This window comes from Ailuropoda melanoleuca, chromosome 8, assembly GCF_002007445.2.
Source record: "Ailuropoda melanoleuca isolate Jingjing chromosome 8, ASM200744v2, whole genome shotgun sequence".
Lineage (NCBI taxonomy): Eukaryota > Metazoa > Chordata > Mammalia > Carnivora > Ursidae > Ailuropoda > Ailuropoda melanoleuca.
The window spans coordinates 90,564,633-90,589,542 of NC_048225.1; the positions used below are offsets into that span (position 1 = coordinate 90,564,633).

General features: G+C 43.9%; 1 protein-coding gene across 1 annotated transcript in view; it reads left to right on the top strand.

Moving 5' to 3' along the window:
• The first annotated feature begins 551 nt into the window (after nt 1-551).
• Nucleotides 552-24,910, top strand: part of PTPN14 (protein tyrosine phosphatase non-receptor type 14) — a 170,671-nt gene continuing 146,312 nt past the window's right edge. Inside the window, exon 1 of the mRNA XM_034666854.1 lies at nt 552-1,068. The gene's annotated coding sequence lies outside the window, so the exon portion shown is untranslated. The remainder of the gene's footprint in view (nt 1,069-24,910) is intronic.

Sequence of the window (24,910 nt, forward strand, 5' to 3'; positions counted from 1 at the left end):
CCCCAGATCCAGGACGCAGAGACTCCTGGTGTCTCGGAGAGAGAACCCTGGGATTGCCTGCTCCGTGAAGCCACCTTACTTTCTCCTGGGCTGTCTCCCCTCCGGGCAGTGGCTGCCTGGGGACGTCCGGCTCGGAGGGTGTCCCCCAAATGGGACGGACCGTCCTTGCTCACGGCCGGAGCGGGCCAGTCGCGGCCTCTGCCCCGCCCCTGCGGTTTTCGAAGGTCTAAGTGGGATTTTTTTCCCTTCCCGCCCCCGTCCCTGCCCCCGCCGGGAGCGGTGCTAGGTCGTGCCCGCTGTGGTCGCCTTTCCTTCTCCACTCCCACGTCTCTGACTCCAGGGAGTTTCACCCGTCCTCCCTCCTCAGTCCTCACCTTTAAACATTTCCCAAAGCTACCGCACCAAAAGTGCGCGACTTCTCCCGGGCCTGCACAAGGAGCTCCTGCCGCCCGGCATTCCTCGGATTCCAGCGCTGTGACGTCCCCAAGGCCGGCGCGCCTCCAGCCCGGGAGCTCCGGCTCCAAGTTTCGGCGCTCCCCCGCGCAGACCCGCGGCCGCCGGCGCCTGCTCCGTCCCCTCCCACCGCGCGGCCCCTTCCTCCCTCCTCTCCCGGCCGCTCGCATTTCCTGCCGCCTGGGCTCTCGCGGCCCCGGAAAGTTCTGCCCAACTTTTTCTCCCCCAAGCAAGCGGGCGCAGCGGGCGCAATACCGGGGCAGGTTGCCGCGCTCCTCCTCGCTCCGCTGCCGGCCCTCCCGGCTCAGGCCCTCGGAGACCCGCAGACGCCGGGCGGCCGCCCTCCCCTCCCACCTCACCCATCCTCCCCGGCCTCCTGGCTCCAGCCCCCCTCCGGCGGGACAGCCCCGAGCTTAGGTGGTTCTCCTTTTCTCCGTGTCGGTGCGCCGGGATCGCAGCGGAAACCTCCCTCCCCTTTCGCCTCCTCCGGCTCCTTCCCTCCGCCCCTCCTCCGCCAGCCACTGGAATCAATTCCTTAGGGAATTGGGGCTCCGCTGCCGCCGCCGCCGCCGTTCCGCGCGGGACTCCAGGTCACGGACGGGGCCATGTAAGCAGGTAAGCGCCGTCTACGGCGGGGGAGTCGGGCCTGAGGTGGGGGGCCGCCTCCGCGCTCCGGGCGCCCGGCCGAGAACTGAGGCCAACGCTGGCAACGCCAGCTTGCGATCGGCGGCCCGGGACGCTGGCAGAGCAGCGGGGTCGTGAGGTGGCCGGGCCGCGGGCGTTCTCGGGCCGGGTAGGAGCTGCCCGACGTGAGGCGCGCGTCCTGTCTGGGTAGTTAAGGTGGAAGGTGAGCGCTGTCCCTACAGTTTGCGGTTAAACCCACCCCCTCGCCCCTTCCTCCCCATTCTCTCCTGCTCTTTGGGAACCGAGCGAGGGCCTGGAAAGGGCAGCTGGAGATACCCAAGCGGTGAGGGCAGGAGAGGAGAACGACGTTGCTGTTGTTCCAGCGGGGGAGGAACGCTGCTCCCCGACAACCCTCTTTCCACCTCCTCCCCAGGGGGACAGGATCTTGCGAGGGAGAGTTTTTATGCCCTCCCACTAGGCCCCAGCCGTGCCACCAAACTCCTGGCCTTCTTGGCCCTTCTTGGGTCTGCTTGGGTGGTCGGGCTGGCTCCTAGGGAAAACCTGTGGCCACGTAATTTCAGAACAGATCTCCACCTCAAACTTTCAAAGTTCTGAGAGTTAACAAGTTCTGAGGGTGTTGTTAATGCGCCTCTCCTTTCTCTCTGACATCACCCCTAAATCTAGGTTTTGGATACTCGTTAAGTCGGTTTTGCACCTTTTTGAGGGAGCAGTGAGGTAGTGATGTCCCTACCTAGCATTCCCTCCCACTTCCTTCAGTTCCTGTCACCCTAACCCCGACCCCACCTACAATTCAAGGAGATTGGGGGATTCGGGCTTCGGTCTGTTCAGGAACTGGCTGTTGCAGGCTCTTTGTGAAGGTGAGGAATCTCTTGACTGCAGGCAGAATATACGGTTACAGGGTTTCCACCAATGTGTTAATTTCTTAGACTGGATTGGTTCACCCATTCATTCAACAAGCCTGGTATTGAGCTGCTACTCTGTGCTGGGAAAACAGGATACAAAGATACTTCAACAAGCTTTGATCATGAATTACAGCGGAGTGAGGGAGAATTGCTGTGCGAGGCCAGGAAGGCTTGGTTCTGGAGAAGAGGAGTAAGGTGTGCCCTGAGTTTATAGGGTTAAGGGAGTGCTTACCTGCAGGAGTGATTAGGAGAGTGCATTCCAGGTAGAAGCAGCAGCTTGTGCAAAATGAGAGTCATCCAAAAACAAAACAAAACAAAACAAAACCGAGTTCAAAAAGCTAGCTATTTGACCCAGCTATTTGGGGTATGGTAGATGGATAGATAGATAGGTATCAGAAATTAACCTAGAAGCATATTACCCACTTATGGGAACCAGGTGTTTTCAGAGGAGCACAGGTCTCTGTTTAGACACACCTCCATGCCTCGTGTTGTTTCTACAAGGAGCATTTGGGTGACCATCTAAATTTTAATTGGCACTAATTGGCCCATGCGTGTTTTCTTTAGAATGGCACTTGATTCCCTTTTAAAGAGGCACTTGACAGCAGTAGGTTATAATACTTCAGCGTTACAGAACCATGCATGCAAGTTGCTGATCTCTTGGTGGTGGGGTTAAAAGCTCCTGCCACGGAAAGGGCAGCCTTCATTAGTGGAAGCTGCGCAGCAAGACGCTCTTTTGCTTAATCCAGATAGGTGGCCTCGACCCAGCAGGATGAGTCCACCTACCCAACGGGTCAGTGTGTTTGTGATCGTTTTTCTCTACTTTTAAAGGTCGTTCTTGCTTTCGTACAGTTGTAAGGATTACTTTTCCTTCCTCTGAAACTTGCTAGAAACAGAATCTTTTCTAGCGGGTTGTTGTAGCCTGATGGTCCAGGATTCAGCAGATCCCCCCTAGGAAGGTACCTCAGCGTGGAAGCATTCTGTACGTGGGTTGCCTTTCAGGGGTGCCTCTTTGCTGGGCTGTCCTAGTAGTCTTCCCATTGGCTGAGTCCTGGCTCAGGTGGCAGAGGTCCAGCCTCGCTGAGCCTCAGACCAGTACGTCCGAGCAGAAAGAGTACAATCTGGGGTGTTTAAGCCCCTCTGCAAACACCTTCTCTTATCTCAAGAACAGCCCCTTGAGAGGAGTTTTATTGGAGGTGTAGGCCCTGCATGAGAGAGAGGGCTGAAGGGAAGCTCTTTCTTGCTAATCCCCCTGCTTGCCCAGCTTCCATCATTGGCTTAAACACAGTTATTATTCACACTTTAGTTATTCTGGTTTGTGCATACTGTGTGGGCCAGACAGCTGTCATGGAAAGAGAACAGTTAGACTCTTTGAATATGGAAGAAACTAAAGAATAGAGAGAAAAATCGGAATTTTTAGGAGAATTCGTTTTTGTCCTGAATGGATGGGCCAGGGGTCAAGAACTATGAGGATTTTTTTTTTCCCCCTAATGTCCTCCCTCCTTTCGAAGGGTTTATGTTTTTTGCTCCAGGGAAGCAAACATAAATCCTTTGATGGCAGGGTGTGTAGCCCACCTGGGTTCCATATGCTTGTTCTTTTCACCTGCTGTGCTGCATTTGAACTTGTTGGTCACCAGTGGTCGTGTAGAATTTGAACTCATTCTAAGCCTCAGCGCTGTGCTATGCACTTTGTTAGAGATAAGGCCAGGGAAAGAGATAAGATGAAATACTTAATTAGCCAATTAAATCATTACGGCTTGGGCCGATTGGAAAAGAACGAGGAATAACAAGTTTTGGTAAACAGGAGATGAAAGCAAATGTTTGAAATAGGACTTTGTGACCTCCCCTTCTTGATTGAATTTACCCTGCCCTGTCTGAGTCCCACGGGCTGCTTCTTGAGCAGGCCAAGCCGGGTGTAGCAAGTCCTGCAGCTTTCCTGTGTAGCGTGGTGCTGGAGCCAGGGGTCCAGCCTTGCGAGTCTGACATGTAGCTAGGTTTGAATTCCAGCTCCACCACTTTTTCGCTGGGTAATGTTGGACAAATTTTGCAGTCCTTTGGAATCTCAATTCCTCCGTCTACAAAGTGGGGCCCAGTAGCCTCTAACTTGCCAAGATATCTGCGGAGAATTCAGTGTACTGGTTTATGTTACCCTCCTACATAGGGCCTTGCACAGAGTAGGTGTTAGGTCAAGAATGGCTATTTCTATGTTTGAGGAGTTATATGTGGCCATGAATGTGTTCTTAGTGTGGGTCATTTTTTTTTCCCCCAGCAGCTTGAATTCACATGCATGCCAACATACACATAAAGCTTTGTCTTTGACCTTTTTTTTTTTCTTTCTTTTTTTTGGTCTGTTGGCTCAAAGCAAATGTGTGGCTGGCAGTTTTCATGTGGCCTCTCTGTAGGGGAGGGTTAGCATTGCACGCTCAGACAGTAGGGAAGCTTGGAGAGGAAAAGCCACTTAGAGAAGGGCAGAGAAAAGGACCCTTTACCCTGTACACCACTTACTATAACAAGGGTCTGGTGCTAATACAAAGATCCTTGTATTTCTAATGTTGGGATCCAGTTAATTAAAGAATGTTAAGAATAAATCTGCCTGCATTTAGCAAGAATGCAGAAGCTAGCCAATCCTCACGAAGGAGTGTCTTTGCAGCCTTGATTTCGTTCCTTCTTTGAAGCCCAGATACAGAGTCAACTGCAGCACTTCTAGTGTAATGCCAGGCTCGGGTCTCTTGAACTTGAACGTTGCCTTTCATCTGAGAAACCTAAAGTATTTGACAAACATTAACTCCTTGCTCTTCATATCAACCTCCCAACAGGAGGGATTGTTAGAAGAAAGGAGCAGCTTGGAAAACCGTCAGTAGAACAGGTTTGTAGTAATGTGCGCTCTTGAAGCAGAATGGGTTCTTACGGCCGAGAATCCCCAATGTGGATTGCATGCAGGCCAAGAGGTCATGAGAGTACCCGTTGGAGAGGTCAGGGGGAGAAAGCCTAGGAAAAATGCAGATCTGACTGTGATTTTTGCACTGGGAGGGGAGAGGAAGTCCGTGTTCCCCAGACCAGCCATGCCTTTGCGGTATATTATATGCACACTGATTATGAAAATAATCTCTGAATTATTTATAATTCTGAATGGGAGGATATGAGGCAATGCTTGTCGATGAGGGCTTAGAGAAGCTGGGGATAAAAGGGAATAGTGACTCCTTGTGGGCTAGGAGTGGTTCTATGTCTAATTTGGATTATCGATGGCAATTAACATTGTTTTAATTTCCTTTCTCTTTTGCTCCTTGGTTCTGTATTTCTTGGCTTGGTTTTGTTTTGCTCTCCCGTCAAGCTTTTGTTTGACTTGTTTCATGGTCCTTGCTACCGGAAAAAAAACATTGTAACCATTCTTAGATCAGTTTTGTGTGTAAAGTTTGATACGCGGGTGATTTAGTTTAGTTCCTTAGGGGACTAAATAAGGCCCGGCTCAGGCTCAAAGGTTTTGTCCTGAGCCTGGTCAGTTAGCTTGACCCAGAGGCCTCTCCCATACCCAGAGATCCCCTAACCTAGGCGGCCATCCCCATAAATGATGTTGGGAGGTGTCCGATGAGAAAATGAGAAAGAGATTGGCGGCTGCCGTGGTATCCTCTGAGGAGCAGAACATCTTCATATTTGTGATGTTTGAAACTTTAGTACTGAGCCATATTCCTAAATTAGGAAGCTCTACTGCGTGGGTCACTGACTTCTTCTAATTTGCCTTACAGATTTTTAGCTCACAGCGAAAATTCCCTCTGTGTTGAAAATGAGCAAAAGTTCCCAATGCTGTATCCTTTACCTGCCCTCTACTTACACTTAATGTCCTCAAGTCTCTGGAAATCCATCTCCTGGGAATTCTTCTTTTCATACTCCTTTGCATTCAAGTAATGGGGGCCACAGTTAAGGCGTTAGATCAGAAACTCTAGTGGGTATCAGAATCACCCGGAGGGCTTGTTAAAAAACACAGCTGTTCTCCACACCCACTCCGGCTTTGGAGGCAGGAGGCCTGGGGTGGGGTTTGGGAATTTGTGTTCCTAAGGAGCTCCCAGGTGATGCTAATAGTCCTGGTCCTTGACCAACTGCCTTTTGAGAACCACAGAGCTAAGGAGGCCATCCACCCCTGTCCTCAGGCTCCTGTGATAGTCACTTAAGGTTTTTACTACACTGGCTTGAATGATCCTGTTCCTGGTAGTTTTAGAGCTCAGGAGAGGCCGGGGAGTCACTTGCGGAGCCCTCGTCAGGCCCCTGAGAGCATAAACGACATGATTCCATTTCAGTGGACCTGCTCGGTTATCATCGCCGATCCAGACCCCTCCGCAGGGTCCCATACAGTTTGGTGTATCTGATATTTCTGTCTGTCTGGGTATCCAAATTCCACCCGTCTCAAACCGAACTCCCTAATTTCTTGCCACAGAATGTGCCGTTTCCGCTTCCTGACTTAGTCAGTGACCCTGCCGTCTGTTGTCTGTTGAGTTCCCCGCTGAAAGCAGGCACTAGGCGTTCTCTTCAGCAGCTCACTCTTAGCACCCCCCAGCCTCTACCTGCAGACACATCACGAACCCTCCTAGTCTTTAGACCCTCTGACGTCTCTTCAGTTCGCTCCCTTGCCTCCATCCTCACTGCGTCTTGGGATCGTTAAGAGCTTCTGAGGCTACCTGTCATCTATTCTTCATCTACTCTTTCAGTGTTTTTTTAAACAGTTTTTAATACTATTTAAATTCTTTTGATTCTTATTACCTGTGATAAAGCTTCTTTACCCCGACTCCCTTCCCATTATCTGCTGCTCTTTCTCTCCGTGCTGGTGCCCTAACACTTGGGGTGGTAAATTCTCCTCGTCCTTGTTATACTCCCACCCAGAGTGACCTCTTCCCTCTGCTACCTGCTTGGCCCCTGCGCATTCAACTAAAGCTTCGCCTTCCCTGACGTTCCTTCCCACCACCAGTTAGGCACTCCTTTCTTTATAGTCCCAAAGCACTTTGCACTTAAATGTTGGTGAGCTGTGTCTCATCTTATGATATATGTTTATCTCCTTGTCTCCGCTACTGAGTTAGAAGCCTCTCCACCAGTAGTCACATTTCCTTGGTTCAGAATTAGAATTTCCAGCCTATAGGGATGTTGGATAGCAGTAGCGTGTTGGCCTATGTGTATCACCGCTGATTCTCTCCCAGTGTTCATAGCACTTGCAGTGCTTTTATTAAATTTTTCAATGACCCTATGAAGTAGGTACAGTTACTATTTCTACCTTTCAAAGAATGGAATGGAGTTTTTATTTTTTAGTCTCTAATAGGTTCAGTGCTCTGGGCAAATTACATCATGTTAATGACTGTATGTGATTTAAAAAATTGAACAGGTTATCAGTGCTATTTATTATACACATCTTATTTGTTCACCTAAGGAGGTGGGTCACATCCCTAAGCTGTTTTCTGAACTAACTGATACTCTGGTTCTTAATATTATTTTGCTTTATTTGGGAACTTTAAAAAATGTGATAATTTTCCCCCCTCATTTTTCAAACCTAGAGAACCTTGCAGGTCAAGGGGACTGTACGTATCATAGAAGAATTAAGAAGTAGGAATGTTTGGAGGACAAGGCATAAAGTTGTTTTTGCAAGTTTAGATACATTGATTAGAATATACTTAACTTCCTTTCTATGCGTTTTGTAGTTTATATTAAAGAGGAAGAGGGAGAATTACCCATTATTCAACCTCTGGGTTACTTTTTTTTTAAAGATTTTATTTATTTCAGAGAGAGAGTGCGCACAAGCAGGGCGAGCAGCAGAGGGAGAGGGAAAGCAGACTTCCCACTGAGCAGGGAGCCTGATGCGTGGTTCGATTTCAGGACCCTAAAATCATGACCTGAGCTGAAGTTAACCTCAGCCGCTTAACTGACTGAGCCACCCAGGCGCCCCTGGGTTACTAGTTTTTAAGGTGAGAGAGAGAGACCCTTCATGACACTCTGTCCCAGCAGATTTGCCAGCCTGCCCATAACAAGACAGCCTGTTTTGCATATAGGACTATAATAAGCAGCAATGATATCACTGATGTTATCCCTCAAATCACAAGTTTGGCTGTTGCCATTATTTTAGTTCCCAAGTAAAAGGGATTAAGGCAGATTTCGTGGTCATGAAAGTGAATTTATTATGAATTACGTGTACACACTGTACACACTTCATCTTGATATTTAAGGTTCTCTTCAAAGAATCCCCCAAATGGCCCTCTGATTTCTTCAGATTTCTGTTCCCCAGGGTTCTGCCAAGCCGCAGCTGTTTCCTGAAGAGGCCCAGTAATTTTTTCCACCTCTGGTTATGCTGTTCCCCTGCCCAGGAATCCTCCCACTCGGCATTGCCTGTCAAAACTGTCCCTCGAGACCCACCTTAAATCCCACCTCTCTGGGCAGCCTCCCCCCATGTCACACTCCCTGGTCAGGTCCCCCTGCCCCTTTTCTCCTGGCCTTTACCAAGTTGTGCTTTGTGTTCTGGCCGATCCACCCTATTGCCCTCATTGGTGTCAGCCGGGGCCTGCCACCTGCCGCACTTGTGTCCACATCCTGCCTCGGGCTCCGTGCAGACTGTCGCTTCTCTTCTGCTGCTGGTCACCTGGGACAGTGTATTCAGGTCTACCTCCTCCTTGCCCCAGGAACGCCCTCCAAGGCTGAGGCTGCTTCTCCTCTCTTCATGATGACAGTCCTTCTGTGATGACAGCTCTCTTGACACCTTTTTGTCACCTGTCCCACTGCTGCCAGTGTGGAGACCCGTGTACCTCCACATGACAGAGTCTTGTTTTAAGCACGTCTGATATTTTCTCTCTCCCGCTTGAAATCTGTCCTGCCACCTTGTATTGTTTGGAGATGCCTGTGTCTGTAGTAAAAGTGTAAGCAAATGACAGAAGGATAAACACCGAATACAGGGGGTGGGTGGGGTAAGGGGGAGGTGAGGGCTGAGATGTGATGAGGTTTTATTGCTTTTTTTCCCAAGCTGGGTGGTGGGAACGTGTATATTTACTACATTCTCCTGTAGTCTACAGTACCTAATCGAGGGGTCCCTGGGTGGCTCAGTGGGTTAAACATCTGCCTTCGGCTCAGGTCATGATCTCAGGGTCCTGGGATCAAGCCCCGCATTGGGCTCCCTGCTCAGTGGGGAGTCTGCTTTTCCCTCTGCCCCTCTTCCCCACTTGTGCTCTCTCTCTCATAAATAAATAAAATCCTTAAAAAATAAAATAAAATACCTGATATAAAGAACACACAAAATGGCCCACTTTACATGCAGACTCCCTAGCAGAGCATTGAAGACTCACACAGTCTTATTCCCACCTAACCTGACTGGCAGCCTCTGCGTCTCTCAGCTCCCTGTCACTCTTCTGCAAACATTTCTCAGAGTTGAAATCTTGGGCGTTGACTCCTGCTCTTACTGTTACTTTTCCCTTAAATTCTTTTTCACACCTGATCACATAATCATCTCGCCTCTGTTTTTTAATGTCTAGTATGATTTTTGTGTTTTTGTAGGTGCTTTGTCCGACCTGTCCTTTGATCGTTAGGAGAGTTCCTTGTCACTTGGTCTGTCCTCCTGTTGTACTCCATCCATTCTTTACTGATGTGTCTCACATTGTGTGCTAGTCACTTGTTCCTCTGCGTCCCCAAAGTGGTGAGCTCTTCCTGGGTGTGTTTTGTCATTTATTTCTCTTTAGGGTCTTGGCACGTGCTGCAGAGTAACAGGTTGGGGGAATTGTTGCACAGTAGAGGTAAGATTAATGTTTATAATTGAAGTCATGTTTTCTTAAAGTATTCCCCCCCCCCAAAAAAAAAACTTCGAAGCAAATTGAAGGGAGTATCTCTTGGGCTCAATATTTGAAACGTAGGCTGTAAATGGAATGGATTTACACATGGATTTTCTAAATCAAACCCAGTTGTTTTAAGAAGAACTGCTTTCTTCCGCTTTTCCCATTTGCCTTCTGGTGGCGGGTGATGGGTTTTCTTCTCTTGGTTTGTTTCCATGTTTTAGCCCCCGGCCCCTCCCCCATCACCAGGGCGCCTGGTGGTGGTTTCTGTAGTGGTGTTGCAGGCAGGGTGCGTGTGTGTCTAGGTTTGGAAGGCGATCTGGGCTGTGAAGTGGTACCACTTGTTGTAAGGGTGACGTCTGCCATCAACACGTCCTTGCTCCGGGCTGGAGAAGTGACACATCCATTTAGAGAAGAGGCAGCAGAATGTATTTCTGTGGCAGCCGTGTCCCACTGCAGAGCTATAATAACCGTAATGAAGGAGGATTATGCTGTATTAGGTTTATGGAGGGTGTGCCAGTCTGTTACCGGGGTCAGTGGTGACAGCTCAAGCCAGCAATTAGTTTCATTAAAGGCTCCAGCGGGCAATGAAATCCTGTGATCTATTAAGCATATTCTTTTTCATGATACATTTTGTAAAACATGGCTTTAGATGATAAAGGTACACTTTTTTTAGACATGCGCAAGTCTCCAAATTATTGACTTGTAGACTCCCCGCGTTTAAACCCGTGAGTGGCCCTAACATTCTGGGTAGACTGTCCTGTTTTAGAATCTGTACATTTTTAAATTTATAAATTCTTTTATTCAAAGGCAAGGAATTTGTTGTGAAATAGGATATAATGATGTGATTTAGGAGGGAAACATGTGTGACTGATAGGACACGAATTAAAACTGGAAAATAATGAGATGACACCTATGGATCTTAATGATATTCTTTAGAAAATTATTGTTTTGCTTAAGAGGCATCTAAAAATAAAGGCTGGAAAGGATGAATTGTGCTGTGCTTCTGCTGAGCAGCTGTTTGGTTGTTTTGAAAACGAGGCTGTTTTCCAAGGGCTGGGTTAGGTACAAGTGTGTATTTCATGTCCCTTCATCCTGATGAAAGCATTTGGGCATTTTAGCTTAGCTCAGTATGAGGTGATGTTTACACTAAGTTATTCAAAGGAATTTCCCTCCTCCTCCCATCTTCCCCCTCCGGTCCTTTCTCTTCCCTTCTTTCTCCCTCCCTTTATAATAAATTGTCTTCATTTGGAGGCTTCTGATGGGTTAATTACTATATATGTATTCAAGATTGATATTTATCAGGGATGATAAAAAGGAGAAATGCACAGCGCACAGCCTATCAGGCCAGAAACCTAGTGCAAAGATTTGTAAAGAATGTCTGTTTCCCTGGGATAATTAGACTCTCCCTATCATGTGATTCTCAATTCATATTATTATTTTTCTCATTTGTAGACTGGTATATGTACTAATGGCTGAGCATAGCAGTGTGAAGTCTGTGAGTGTGTTAAACACTCCAGGAAGTCTTGCAGTCAAAGTGCGTCAAAGCTGAGTTCAGTTTAGTAGGACCTGGTTTTTTTAATTTGATTTGATGGGACACATGGCATCTCAAGGGACACTGATATCCTATGGAATACTTTCTAGAAAAAGTTTGGTGTAGAGGGTTCCTGGAATAGAGACGTCGTGTTTGTTGTCCTTGAGGAAACTCAACATAAATTAGAGAGTATAGTGACTTGGATTATTAAGGCGGGTAAATATTAAAAATCTTCATTTGCAGACCAGATTCACTTTGTTTTTATTAATTGGGTCTTTCTTGGAGGGGTGGGGAGCACATGAGAAGAACAAGTTTAAGGGATGCCTCTGGGTGGCTCAGTTGGTTAAGTAGCTGCCTTCGGCTCAGGTCATGGTCCCTAGGTCCTGGGATGGAGCCCCCATGTCAGGCTTCCTGCTCAGTGGGGAGTCTGCCTCTCCCTCTCCCTCTGCCTGCTGTTCTGCCTACTTGTGCCCTGTCTCTGTCAAATAAATAAATAAAATCTTAATAAAGTAAAATATTCAAAAAATAAGAAGAGCAAGTTTAAAACAAAATACCAGGAATCTTCACAAAACTTTCAGGGAAAGTTTTAGGGACAGTAAACATTTCATCTAATTTTATGTATTTGTACACTGAAGAGTAATATTCAGATGACATTTGTGGCACAACAGGAACCTCATCCTTCCGGGGAAGATTTAGGCATGTGCAGTAGTCCCATCTCATTGAGACCAGAAGCTGTGGTTCATATGGGCACTCCTAAAACACTTTGGTTCTCCAAATTCTGCCCTTGCTTATGATACTGCCAAGAAGAAAGCAGGCAGGCTAACGAGGTATAAAACCATTGAGGGCTTTAGAAATGTCATTGCAATTATTTTATTAATAGCTGCCGCTGTTAAAGTTGTTTTGTGTAACTGGGCATTTTTAACACAGGCATTGTGACCATAACTTGAACAGTTTTCCTTCCACTGTGGCCCCTTTGTTACCTCAAGCTAATTTGCTCCGTATCCCTTTCATCAATGTTTCCTACCCCCATTCCTGACCTTTTACAAAGCAGAGCTTTATGTATGGAAACTCCTTTCCCTCTACAACCTTTAAACTTGTATCAGTCTTATGAAAGAGAGGTTATTTTTATCCATAGCTTCTCCCCGGGAAATAAGAGAGTTGAAGAGGTTATTGGTGAAAGTCTTTTTGCAGCTAGTCGGTGGAGGAAGTGGGATTTGAACCCATTCTCTCTGACCCCACAGCTCAAGTGCTTAATGCGACATGAGGCCCAGACGTCTGTGCAGATCAGGAGCATCGTCCTTCCTCCTCTCTTTCCTCTCGTCCATCCATCGGTTTCTTTAATAAATGGCTTTTGATGTTTTTGAAGGGGGGGATGTCTTTCTGTGGCATAATCTTGAAAGTAACAAGCAACTAATAATGTAGCTGCTGGCCACATAGGACCGTTTGGCATTTGAAATGGGCCTCATTTGAGTTCAGACAAGCAGTAGGTATCAAATACGTATCAGACTTTGCAGACTTAGTACAAAAGGAAAGAAGAATGTAAAAAGTGTAATATTTTTAAATCGATTACATATTGAAATAAAATTTTGGATATATTGAGTTGAATAAAGTCTACTATTAAAATTTCTTCTGTTTTGCTTTTAAATGTGACCACTAGAAAATTAAAAAATTAGAAATTACCTATGTGGCTTGCATTTGTGGTCCACGTTACGTTTCTTTTGGACAGCACTGTTACAGATGGTTATCAGACTTTCTGGGAGCCCTGGTTCAGAGTCATGCCTCAGGGCACTGGGGACCAGTGGCTAGAGACGGGAATTAACAGTAGTTACTGGTGATGGTAAGAAGCAGCTTGATGACACCTTAGATGACCACCAGAGACTGATATTAGGGGCCTTTATTTACTACTTAGGGTGTGCAAGTACTTTGTCAACCACTTTAGGTGGGTTCTTGTTTTGATCCTTAAAACAACTCTGAAGTAAGTACTCGCAGACTTATTTTGTAGATGAGAAAACCAGGGCTTAGAAAGGCTAAGGCACGAGATCATACAACTAGTAAATGCTGGTTTCCCATGTAACACCATTGGCGTGCAAATACTGGTAAATGATGGAGCCGGGGGTCAAATCTGGGCACAAGTCCAGAGCATGAACTTGTAACCACTCTGCATCACTGCCTCCCGAAGGAAAAAGAGAAAACATTACCTAGAACTGTTCCATAGCCTGCTTTAGTTAGTGAGTGTCCATGGGGGGAGGGGCACACATTCTCCTTCCTGGACCTGGCAGACATCATCTCTGTTAAGGGATATAGTACAACAATTGTTGTTCCTGAGAATGACCTCAAGTTAGCAGGAAGTGATGAAATTATGCTTGATGTAATATACTTCATTTACTAGTCCAAGGTTGCCTTAGTGAGGAAGATATTGATCAGAAATTGATTTTAGAAACTTTAGGGGCACCTGGTTAAGCGTCGGACTCTTGATTTCTGCTCAAGTTTTGATCTCAGGGTCATGAGATCAAGCCCCTCATTAGCTCTGCACTGAGTGTGGAGCCTGCTTGAGATTCTCTCTCTCTCTGGGTGCCTCTGCTCCTGCCCCGCTCACTCCGTCTCTCTCTTTCTCTCTCTCTCTCTCAAAAAAAACCCCCCACAACACTTTAAGCTCACTTCAAATTGCTTTTTAACTGAGAGTCATTGATGTATTTCATAGCAAGTACAGATTTTGCAAATACAAGCATTAAATCTTTCTCCCCTCAAAATAACTACATCTTTAAAAAACATAGTAAAAGTCTACCCACAAGTCTATTTCCAGCTATTTAAAATTTTTTTTCATATTTTTCTAGTCTTTGTTCCTAAGTAGATATATTTTTATAGTTGTAGTTTTATGTATTCTTTGACATACATACATGCTTTTTCATACTTGTTAATAATTGATATTTAGTATATCTACATGTAATTGATGTACTTTAATTACCTTTATTGTTTTTTGATTACTGAAAATATATACACTTTACATTTCTCGCTATCCCATAGAAGATGATAGTGAGGATCTTGACATTAACAGCTTATTTTTGTTGAATTAATTTTAGGATAAATGTCTGTGAGATTGCATGTTATGATAAACATTTTTTGTGATGCTCGAATCATACAAACGGAATTTCAAACATAGCTTATGAAGACTAACTGAAAGGTCGCACAACTTTATTTTCAGATCCTGATATTCTTTTAGATCTTGTTTTTTTTTTTTTAATTTTTTTATTTTTTGGTTTTTTTATTTTTTTTTTTTTTGCGCACAATGTTTGGCCTAGGGAGTGGATTATCCCAGCAAATAAGTCTTGCTTTTGTCTCTGTGGTTTTTCTTTTCTTATGGTTCCTTTTGATTTGATGAGCCCTAAATTGATACATTCAAAGACTGAAGAATAACCCTTACACTGGGTTCACTTTTGGCTAAGTGTTCACTAATCCTTACATCATTTCATGCAGAAAAAGCCTTGTTGGAATTATTGCTCTTATCAATATGATATGTATGGAATTATTGAAAATATGCTTACATAAAGGTAGCATTTAAAAGGGAATTAAAGCTATATGTATATACATGCTTCATCAATAAGAAGAAATAATGATAAACTATTACATCATTCTACGTTAATTTAGGTGCCTCTTGGCCTGCCTTATTTTGTCTGGATGTCATCAGTAACTGCTTCTTATTCTTATCTTCTACTTTTTAACAAGCTTTTTTTCAAATATGTTTTCCTATAACTTGCCACATTTTGATGACTGTTGTATTTTCATAGTTCTTGCTATGGTAACAAAAAGGTTCCAACATCTTAGTGGCTTAAAACAGGGAACTTTTATTCCTTGTCCACGTTATGTCAGAGCTGTGGATGGGCTGCAGCTCCTCATGGCTTGACTGGGCGTGGTGCTGTGCCCCTGTCTTCTCACGCAGAAACCCCGGCTAAAGGACAGCCCCCATCTGGGACATGCTGTTCTCGTGGCTAAGCGCAGGAATATGGCGAGAAGCATGCAGTCCCATTTAAAGCTGCAGCGTGGAGGTGGCAAATATGTTGTCCCCTCACATCCAGTTTGCCAAAGTGTATTATCACATGGCCAGGTGAAAAACCCAATGAGTTAGGGACCTACACTCACCCCACAGGATTCCCGGGCGAGTCACCGGGACTTGGAGGAAGGGAGCAAAGGGTTGGGATCAATAATCCCATCATGTATGCCATCATTGACTTACCTGTTCCCTTATGGTGTGGTATTTGGATTATTTCCAGTTTTAACAGTTGTAAATAGCATTGTTACAAACGCTGTTGAACAAATTGCATTTATTTACTTGGAGATTATTTTCTTGGGATGTAGTTTCCAAAGTAGGCTATCTGAGTCAGAGAGCATGAATTGCTTGTGGATCTTGTTACGTGCGGCCAGATTGCTCTCTAGAAAGACTATCGGGTTATAGTGCCATCATTAATATTGAAGTATACAACTTTCCTTATATTCTGCTCGGGCTGGGCTTTGAAATTTTCATTTTGTTGGTTTCATCATTCACAGTTTGATTTTTGCAGTTACGGATGGTGGTATTTTAAAACAAAACCTTTTAGAACAAATTTTATTGTTATTCATCTATTTAGTTGAATAAAACAGTCTATAATTTTCTCTCCTGGTTTCTGAAAGCCGTTGTAAAAAAATAAACAAGTGCTCATTTTCACGTTCTCTTTCTTTCTTTGGTCTCCTGTTTTTCTGAGTACACAGTATCTAAATCCATCTTTATCCTTATGTTAGAATAGTGACGAAAGTAAAAAAACATGTATTTGATTTGAAGTTTTGTAACTTTTATCTTTGAATCAGGTCACGGTAATAATTACTGTGGAACTGGGGAAATGGCTGAACCAACTTAAATTGCTGAACTTTGTTGCATATTTTGAAGTCTTAGGAGAGAGGATTTATTTATTATTCTGTTGCCTAACATTGGATAGTTTTAATTCCGTGGTTTTCAGATTCCCCTGTTACCGTATGGTTTATATAGCAGAAGATACCAGTTGAAACCCAAGAGCCAGCCTTCCCTATAGTTTCTCCCCCTCAAACTGTAAACTAAAACTTTTTATTACCAACTGTATCCTCTCACTTGGTTTACTTTACAAGTGTCATGTTGCCTGCTGGGTACACTTGCCTTTGCCTTCTGCTTAGAAATAGTGGTATCTAGACCTACGCATAAATATCCTTGGTTATATTTCTTCGTGTAAGGCTCTGAGATCTCACAGCAAAAGCAAGAAGACTTGCAGGGCAGATAAGAGAAATCCTTAGGCCATTCAATCCGGAGTCTGCAGACTTGAAGAGACCCAGAGAGAGGGTTGAGATGGGAGGTGGTGCTGGGATTTGGGAATGCTAGCTGGATTTTGCAACTACCACTAGAGTGCAAATGCCTCATTTAGCAGAGGAATGTCAAAAATCCTCTGAACTAAGAAACCCATTACAAAGTTTGTTAAGAAATATTACAACTCAGTGGGAAGCAAGTCCAAGTGTGGGAGAAGCAAGATGATGTGTGAACCAGACATCCGTGTGCGAAGCAGAGTCTATTTGAACAGTAGTAGTCGCTGACTGCAGAGTGTTAAAAGTACACAAGCATTTAGGATGTTAATCGTGTGAATATTAAGACTCAGACTAGTGCTGAAGACGAAGGAATAGATTTGCCGTGAAAGTCGTTGGGTTTTTGTTCCTGAAATGATTTCTTATTTCAATTTAAGTTCCTTCTGTGTAAGTCTTCTGGGAATTCTTTGCAAATTTCTTTGGAAGACGAGGACTCATTGGTTTATGAAGTTTTGATTTTGTAATAGGCAAATCGTTTGGGAAAACGGGATTCTGAGGCTCAAAGTAAGTGAGAATGAGGATACTGTATGTTAATACAGAAGAGACCAGGTAATTACAGAAACTTAAAAATCAGTGCAAACAGGATGCTGGTTTGTACTGAGTCATTACGTATCTGGAGTGAATTTATCAAAAGGTTACTGTTGAACTCTTCTTGAAGGTCATCGTGCTCATGGTAAATGTTTTCTTTAAGATATTGTTTATTTTTGCAAAAGAGGGAGTGCAAGGGCATGCATGCCTGAGCATGAGTCAGGGCAAGGGGCAGAAGGTGAAGCAGACTCTCAGCCGGGCAGGGAACGTGACGGAGGACTTGATCCCAGAACCCTGGGATCATGACCTGAGCCAAAGGCAGTCGCTTAACCCACTGAGCCACCCAGGCGTTCCATGGTAAATGTTTTCTTAAGCTGCTTGTAGTTTTAAAGACAAAAGAAGTACTTGCACCTGCTGTGTGTTCTGCTTCTCTGAATTCTGTGTTTGGGAGAGTTGAGGCTAAGGGTGTGAAAGGTATTATATGTGTATATGGCTTTTAAGTCCAGTTTGATGGTCCCCCACTATGGGACCCTGTACAGTGTTGCCGCAAATTAGTTAGTGTTACCTGTCTACCCCCTAGTACTTTCTTCCTCCTCTTCCGTTTTACTCTCCTCCAAGCCTGAATGTTGGCCTACCAGTGGAATCCACTTACATGGTGCCATGGGCTGAATATGTCCTTTCTGCCCCCCACCCCCAATTCATATGTGGCTTTTGGGAGGTGATTAGGCCCTGAGGGTGGAGCTGTCTTGAATTGAGATTGGCGCTCTTATAAAAGAGACCTCATAGAGCTCCCTGGTCCCTTCTGCCATTTGAGGATCCAGGGAGAAATTTGCAGTCTGGAAGAGGGCCCTCACCAGACCATGCTGCCACTGTAATCTTAGACTTCCAGCCACCAGATCTGTGAGCGATAAATTTCTGTTGTGTATACACTACCCAGTGTCTGGTATTGTGTTGTATCAGCCTGAATGGACTAAGACACATTGCTTAACCTGATGGGTTGTTGTCAGGCAAAAGGTTGTAGTTGTTTACCTAAGGAGACCTTGACTGTTTTAACATACCTGCATCCGTCTGACTCTGTCTTTAACCAACACTGAATGTTCGATGCACCCCACAGCTTTTTTAGACATCGGACATGTTTGTGGTTCTTACAATCTGTTGTTTATCATAGAGTCATTAGTATATGGTTGCTGATGTCCATGAGTTGTTTGAGGTTGCTTGTAAGGAGGGCAGTGGCAAAAACCGAGTTAGTATCCCTCCTGTCTCCTTGCTGCAGATCCCCAAGGAAAGTGGAGGAAGCATACTCTGATTTGCTCGTGTGCTCAGTTGTCAAATACAAGTGCATTTTTTGCATGGCCATCCTGTGAGTGACCCATCATCATCTCTTCTTCTTTGCTATTTTGAGGACCTTGGTCTTACAAACGCATACTTTGCTTGTGATGAGGTATCTATCCATGACATAGGGGTTAGCACCCATAATTCTTGACTTTTGTGCCTGCGGATATCACACTGAAGCCCATTTTTTAAAACAACCATACTTTGGTTTTTAAAATGTCTCAAGAATCTTGACACTAATTATCCTACCACTTAAGCATAGCCACTGTGTTACATAGTCCTTCTAAACTTTCTGTTAACTATAATTATGTTGTATGTATAGAATAATATTCAAATAGAATAATGTATCGAGCGAATACTTTTATTCTCTTTTTCCCCACATATATTTTTACGTATACCTTTCTTGTTTCTACACAGTCTTCATGTGTACGTAAATTTAACAGATGTATAAGTAATTCACTGAACTAATACATTATATTTGCAGTTTCTATTTGTTGATTATCTGGGTTATTTCGAGGGTTTTTGGTTATCGTAAATAAAATGCTATTAACATCTTTGTCACGTATGTTCTCTTTTGTCTTTTGGACCATTCCTTTGGGTTGAATTCCCAGGAGAAAGATTACTGCATATTTACATTTTTTGTTGGCAAAACCACCTTTCCAAGGATTGCCCAGTCTGCTACCAGATTTTATAATTTATGTGGTTCATATTTAGTCATTGTTTTGTTTTATGGATTAATATTAAATATTATTAGCATACTATTGATGTCAGAGTCTTTTATTCCACTGTTGGTCCTCGGTAGGTGCTCAGTTAATTTCTTGAGCTTTTGGGAGAAGTACGTATCAGTATTAGCATTTCCAATATTGTAACCATTCATCTTCATGTGCGCCTTATTGACTGTTGTCTACAGGGGTTTTGCTGGGGGAGAAAGCTATGAAGAGAGAAAATTTTAAAAACCACTAGATTGCGTTTGGCCCGAAGAGTGCAAGCTCTGCCTAACTGCTTTTCCCATCTACCTTTTAGCTTTTCTACTCCGCGGATTCTGATTGGTTAGGTGTGTCTCAGTGTGCATTTCTGTGCTGCTATAACCATCCCGTCCATTTTTAAAGTACATGACTATTCAGAATCATGGCCGTACCTGCTGGGAGGGAATATTGTTATACGGATAGGAATGTGGGACAATGAAAAGGAACACTAAGAAAGAAGAGTTCAAAATGTAATTAATGTTTAAAGGACACCCTGAACAGGCAACAGAAGTCTCACTGCGTGCACAGGCTAGCCTTGTCTTATTACAATAGGTAGCGTGATTTAATGCCCTTTGTTCAGAGTTGTTCAGTATTAAACTGATTTGCCCAGACATTGGACCTTTTGGGTTGAGAATAAGCTGAGTCCCCTTGAGCATTAGGCTTCTCAGTATAATTTCTCAATTGGCATTGGTCGCTCCTGATTGAACTCATAAAATCAAGTTCCTTAATGGGCAAAAAAGCAAAAGGCCAGACCTGATAGGTAGACAGAAGCCGCTGTTTGCACCCAGACAGAAATCTCCAGATTTCCTGAAAACCTATTCTGGTTCTTATGTCTTGAGCGAAGCTTTCCTCTGCTGATGGCAGGGGCTTTCCTGCTGTCCTCTTGGATAAAGTACACCATTGTGCCTTCCCCATTTACATCACGTGCTCTCTGCCACTTCATTACTTTTTTTTTCTTCTGATGTTATTTTTTAAATTGAGAGAGAGAGAGAGCACAAGCAGGGGGCAGCAGTAAAGGGAGAGGGAGAAGCAGGCTCCCTGCTGAGCAGGGACCCCCCCCCCCCCCCAATGCAGGACTCAATCCTAGGACCCTGGGATCATGACCTGAGCTAAAGGCGGATGCTTGACTGACTGAGCCACCCAGGCGCCCTCTTCTGACGTTCTACTCCCCCATAATTTCTTCCACATATTTGAGGTTTAAAAGAAAAAAAAAAGCCCCCTGGATTTTTCTGATGTTCTGCCAGTCATAATTCCCCTTCTTCTCTGCTGTGTCTGAGTGAGTCGGTGTTGGGGTATAATCTTGGGTCCCTCCTTGCTGTGTTTTATTTCTGGGAGCAGTGCTCAAAGAACTCCTTTATTACAGCTAGCTATCATTCATATATTTATATATACATATATATATATATATTTTTTTTTCTTTTAATGTCTGGGTACCTCAAGTCCTTACTAAACAGATTCTAAAGGTGGTCTCCTTATGGTGCCTATTTTATTGGTAATTGGATCCATTAAAATATCTGTTATATGGATTTTTTTCCATAAATTACTTTTTGACCTAGAAAGCCAAACAGTGACTTCTTTGAATGGTATTTGGATTACTGTTGGTATGTGTACCACTTTACCTCCAACTTGATTTTAATCACTTTGATCACACATAGGTCTAAGGAAAAAAAAAGCCACTACCTATTAAAAAAAGCAGCACCATTACGAAGTAACTGGCTTGTCACATGAGAGTCCCTTAGGCGATGTAAGATGAAACCACTCTGGGCAGATGTGCAAGGGGCCACGTCCATTTTGAATTTTTGCAAACTCTCCAACCATCCCCCGTCATCCCCCACGTGGTGCAGCGGAAAGGGCACTCCTGTGGAATTTCAGAAACCTGAGTCCCTAGTTTGGCCACTAATTAGCTATTTTGGTTTTAGGCAAGTTACTTAGCCACTCATGACTCAGTTTCCTTGTCTTCATCCTGAGTTAGTTGGTCTAATAGAATATTATTCCTTGGGTTCCTAACTCCACACTTCTTTGAAAATTCAGTAGTTCTAGAAAACTTTGTTTCATCCCTGTGGTTGAGTTTTGTGGTCAGAGCAAAGAAGGAAGGCTCTGTGCCGTTACTCTTCTCAGAAGAAACTCCTACTTGTCTGATTCTTTTTTGTCCACGAATAGATTCAAATCGCATATTCAAATCTTAGGTGTAACTTTTTTTTTTTGGTAGCGGTAGTTCATTTTGTGTCCATGATTTTAATGTATGTACTGTACTTGTAACATTGACATGGATGTTTATTTTGTTTGGATGTATTTTCAGAGCTTCACTGTGGTGGTTGAGACTGTGGTGGTTGAGACATTAGGTAGTGTTGGACGTTGCCCAGTCAGAGTGGCAAGCTCTGGGACGAGGGGACTAGTGTAGCCAGAAGTAGTCTCTGTCCTTCTGTCTGTCCATTGCCCTCCGCAGAACGTGGTCTTCGTGACAGTGTGGCATGATGTTCAGATCTCTGAGCAGAGGTTTAATGATATTGCTGTTAACTGCGTTCATCTCGAAAGTATTTGTAGGTTGCTCTATGTCCCCTATGTGCCTCTTTGGCTTCTCCTGAGCTGGGATTTGTATCCTTTTGGGAATTGCAACATCATCTCTGGGGTTTTAGGTTTCTTGACACCCTACACTGCACATTTCTTTATAGCAAATGCTTATTACATTGATCTGTTTTGAGAATTTCATAACTTATTTTGAAATACCGTGAGACACACAGGGGTGGTTTAGATTCTAGGCTGGAAACCTACAGTCTAGAAAGCAGCGCATGCTGGACGAGACAGAAAAGAGAAGTTTGGGAGGTGGGTCATGGATTTCCAGACGGGAAGCTATAGCTTTTACGTACGGGTTGCTGGATGGGAACATACAGTAGCCCTCCTTTATCCAAAGTTATAGTCCTCCACAGTCTGGAAGCAGATGGTCCTCCTTCGGACTTATCCTCAGAAGGTCAGTAGTAGCCTGACTCTACATCACAATGCCCCTGTCGTTCACCTCGCTTCATCTCAGACATTTTATCATCTCCTATCACAAGAAGAAGAAGAAGGAGAAGGAGAAGGTTGAGCATCGTAGAGTAGGATATTTTGAGAGAGAGACCGCATTCACATCACTGTTATTGCAGTATAATTGTTCTATTATTGTGTTAATCTCTTACTGTTCCTAATTTATAAATTAAACTTTATCATAGGTATGTATGTATAGGAAAAAACATGGTATCTCTAGGGTTCAGTGCTGTCTGGAGGTTTCAGGCATCTTCTGGAGGTCTTGGAAGGTATCCCCCACAATGGGGGGGGCTACTGTTTTCTTTCTTTTTTTTTTTTTTTAAAGTTTTTTTTTTTTTTTAATTTTATTTTATTATATTGTGTTAATCACCATACAGTACATCCCCAGATTCCGATGTAAAGTTTGATGCTTCATTAGTTGCGTATAACACCCNCAGAGATAGAGACAGCCAGCAAGAGAGGGAACACAAGCAGGGGGAGTGGGAGAGGAAGAAGCAGGCTCATAGCAGAGGAGCCTGACGTGGGGCTCGATCCCATAACGCCGGGATCACGCCCTGAGCCGAAGGCAGACGCCTAACCGCTGTGCCACCCAGGCGCCCCGAGAATTCGTTCTTTCTGATAGCTGAGTAATATTCCATTGTATATATGGACCACAGCTTCATAAACAGGGCTACTGTTTTCTGAAAAAATAGATTTTGCAGTTTATATGATATCTTTCCTTTGAGCCTATTATATTTCTAATCCTTTCAAATGTTTAAAAACATACCTTACATTGCTTACTTTCCACTCTAACTGGATCTTAATTTAACCAAAAATCTTTATTTTTTTCATTCTAAACACAGACACACACAGAGACACACATACGGATGAAAACAGACACACAGACACAGTTTGTTTTTATTGATACAAATTGCTGTCTTTTGCTTTTTCGCCCTTGAATCGTACTTACTGTTTCCACTTCTAGTCTCACTTTATTAAGGAGTGGTCCAGAAGTTTGTAAAATCAATTAGCCCAGAACCAGGCATTGATTTTCCGATAGAAACTCCGCTTACATTCTTGGCTAGCTGGCGAAAGCCCATTTCTCTTAACGTAGCATAGGGTAGAATTAAGCTACTCTTTTAAATACTATTTTAGTGCAGAAAGAGATCCTCAGCTCTATGCTTAGTGACCGGAGTCTGTGGCAGGAGACTCCGCAAGAGGAAAGGGCTCCAGGCTTTATAGTGGTGGCCAGTATCCTGGGACCAGCTGCCTAGGAAATGCCTCTGGATACCTGGGCTCCCATCCCCCTTGGGGATTCACAGAAACTGCCCACAGGACCTTCAGTTGTCAAATCCATGGGGCCAGCTACAGTGATCACTCTGGGTTCATTCTTGTTTAGGAAGGACTACCAACAAGGGATGTGTAAGGAAAATGGGAAGATAGGGGAGGAGGTGTGGGGAAGCAGATGTGTTCCTATGAAAGATTATGCTGACCTTTAGATGCAAGGCCCAGGTCACTGCCTGTCTCTGTAGATCCTCTATTGTGCAAATGCCAGAATCACCCAAGGATTAATAGTTTATTCGTCTTCTATATGCTTAGATGCCTTATACGTATGATTGCGTCTTAAATGGCAGAATAATTTTCATTATTTTAGAACATAACTTCTGATCACCATTGCAATTTAAAAAATCTTGAGTTGGTGTTTCCCTGCTGCTTTTTTTTAAGGATTTATTTCTTTATTTTAGAGAGAGCATGCTTGGGGGGGGAGGGGCAAAGGAAGAGAGGGAGAGAGAAAATTTAAACCCCGCTGAGCACAGAGCCTGACACAGGGTTCCATCTGACGACCTGAGATCACTACCTGAGCCAAAACTGGGAGTTAGCCACTTAACTGACTTTGCCATTCAGGTGCCCCTCCCTGCTTCTTAATAGGCCTAGTGGCTACCTCCTTTTCCCCTCCTCTTGTCTTGGCAGCATTTTAAATGTAAATGATACCACCTGCAATTTTTAAGTGCTACATGAGAAATTGCACAGATCACTAAAAACGCCATGACGTCTGATTTCATAATTGGTTATCTTTTGTTCACAAGGAAAGTTTTTGCAACTTTCTCATCATTCCTTCTCTTCCTCCTTTTTTTTTTCTTTTTGGTGGTCTTCGTTTATACTTTTCATGTTCTTTATTTAAAATAGCCTGGAGTCGACTTTCAGCACTTACTATTTGGTGTAGACTCGAGGAATCTTAACTTTTTTTTTTTTAATGCTGCTGTAAGACAAATATAATTAGGAAAGCAAGTTTGTTTCAGAACCTGATATAAAGCCTGTTCTGTGTATGCATTCTTTGGTTACATTCTACTGGTCTGAATATTTGTATTCTGATCGTAATTATTTGAGTCTGTTGAATTAGCTGTTGATCAGTCATTCGCAAGTTAACCCTTTTTGAAAAGAAGACACTCGTTTACTCCAAAGCTTGCCTTAGTAATGATCGTACCAAACCCCAAAATGGCCATTCCATTTTTAATGAATGTTAGTTTTGAATCTTAAATTTGCTACATTACTGCTATGAAATCTCTCAAACTTGTGAAAAAAATGATCCCCCAAGCTTTCAATTTATTTATTTATTTTGCAAATTAA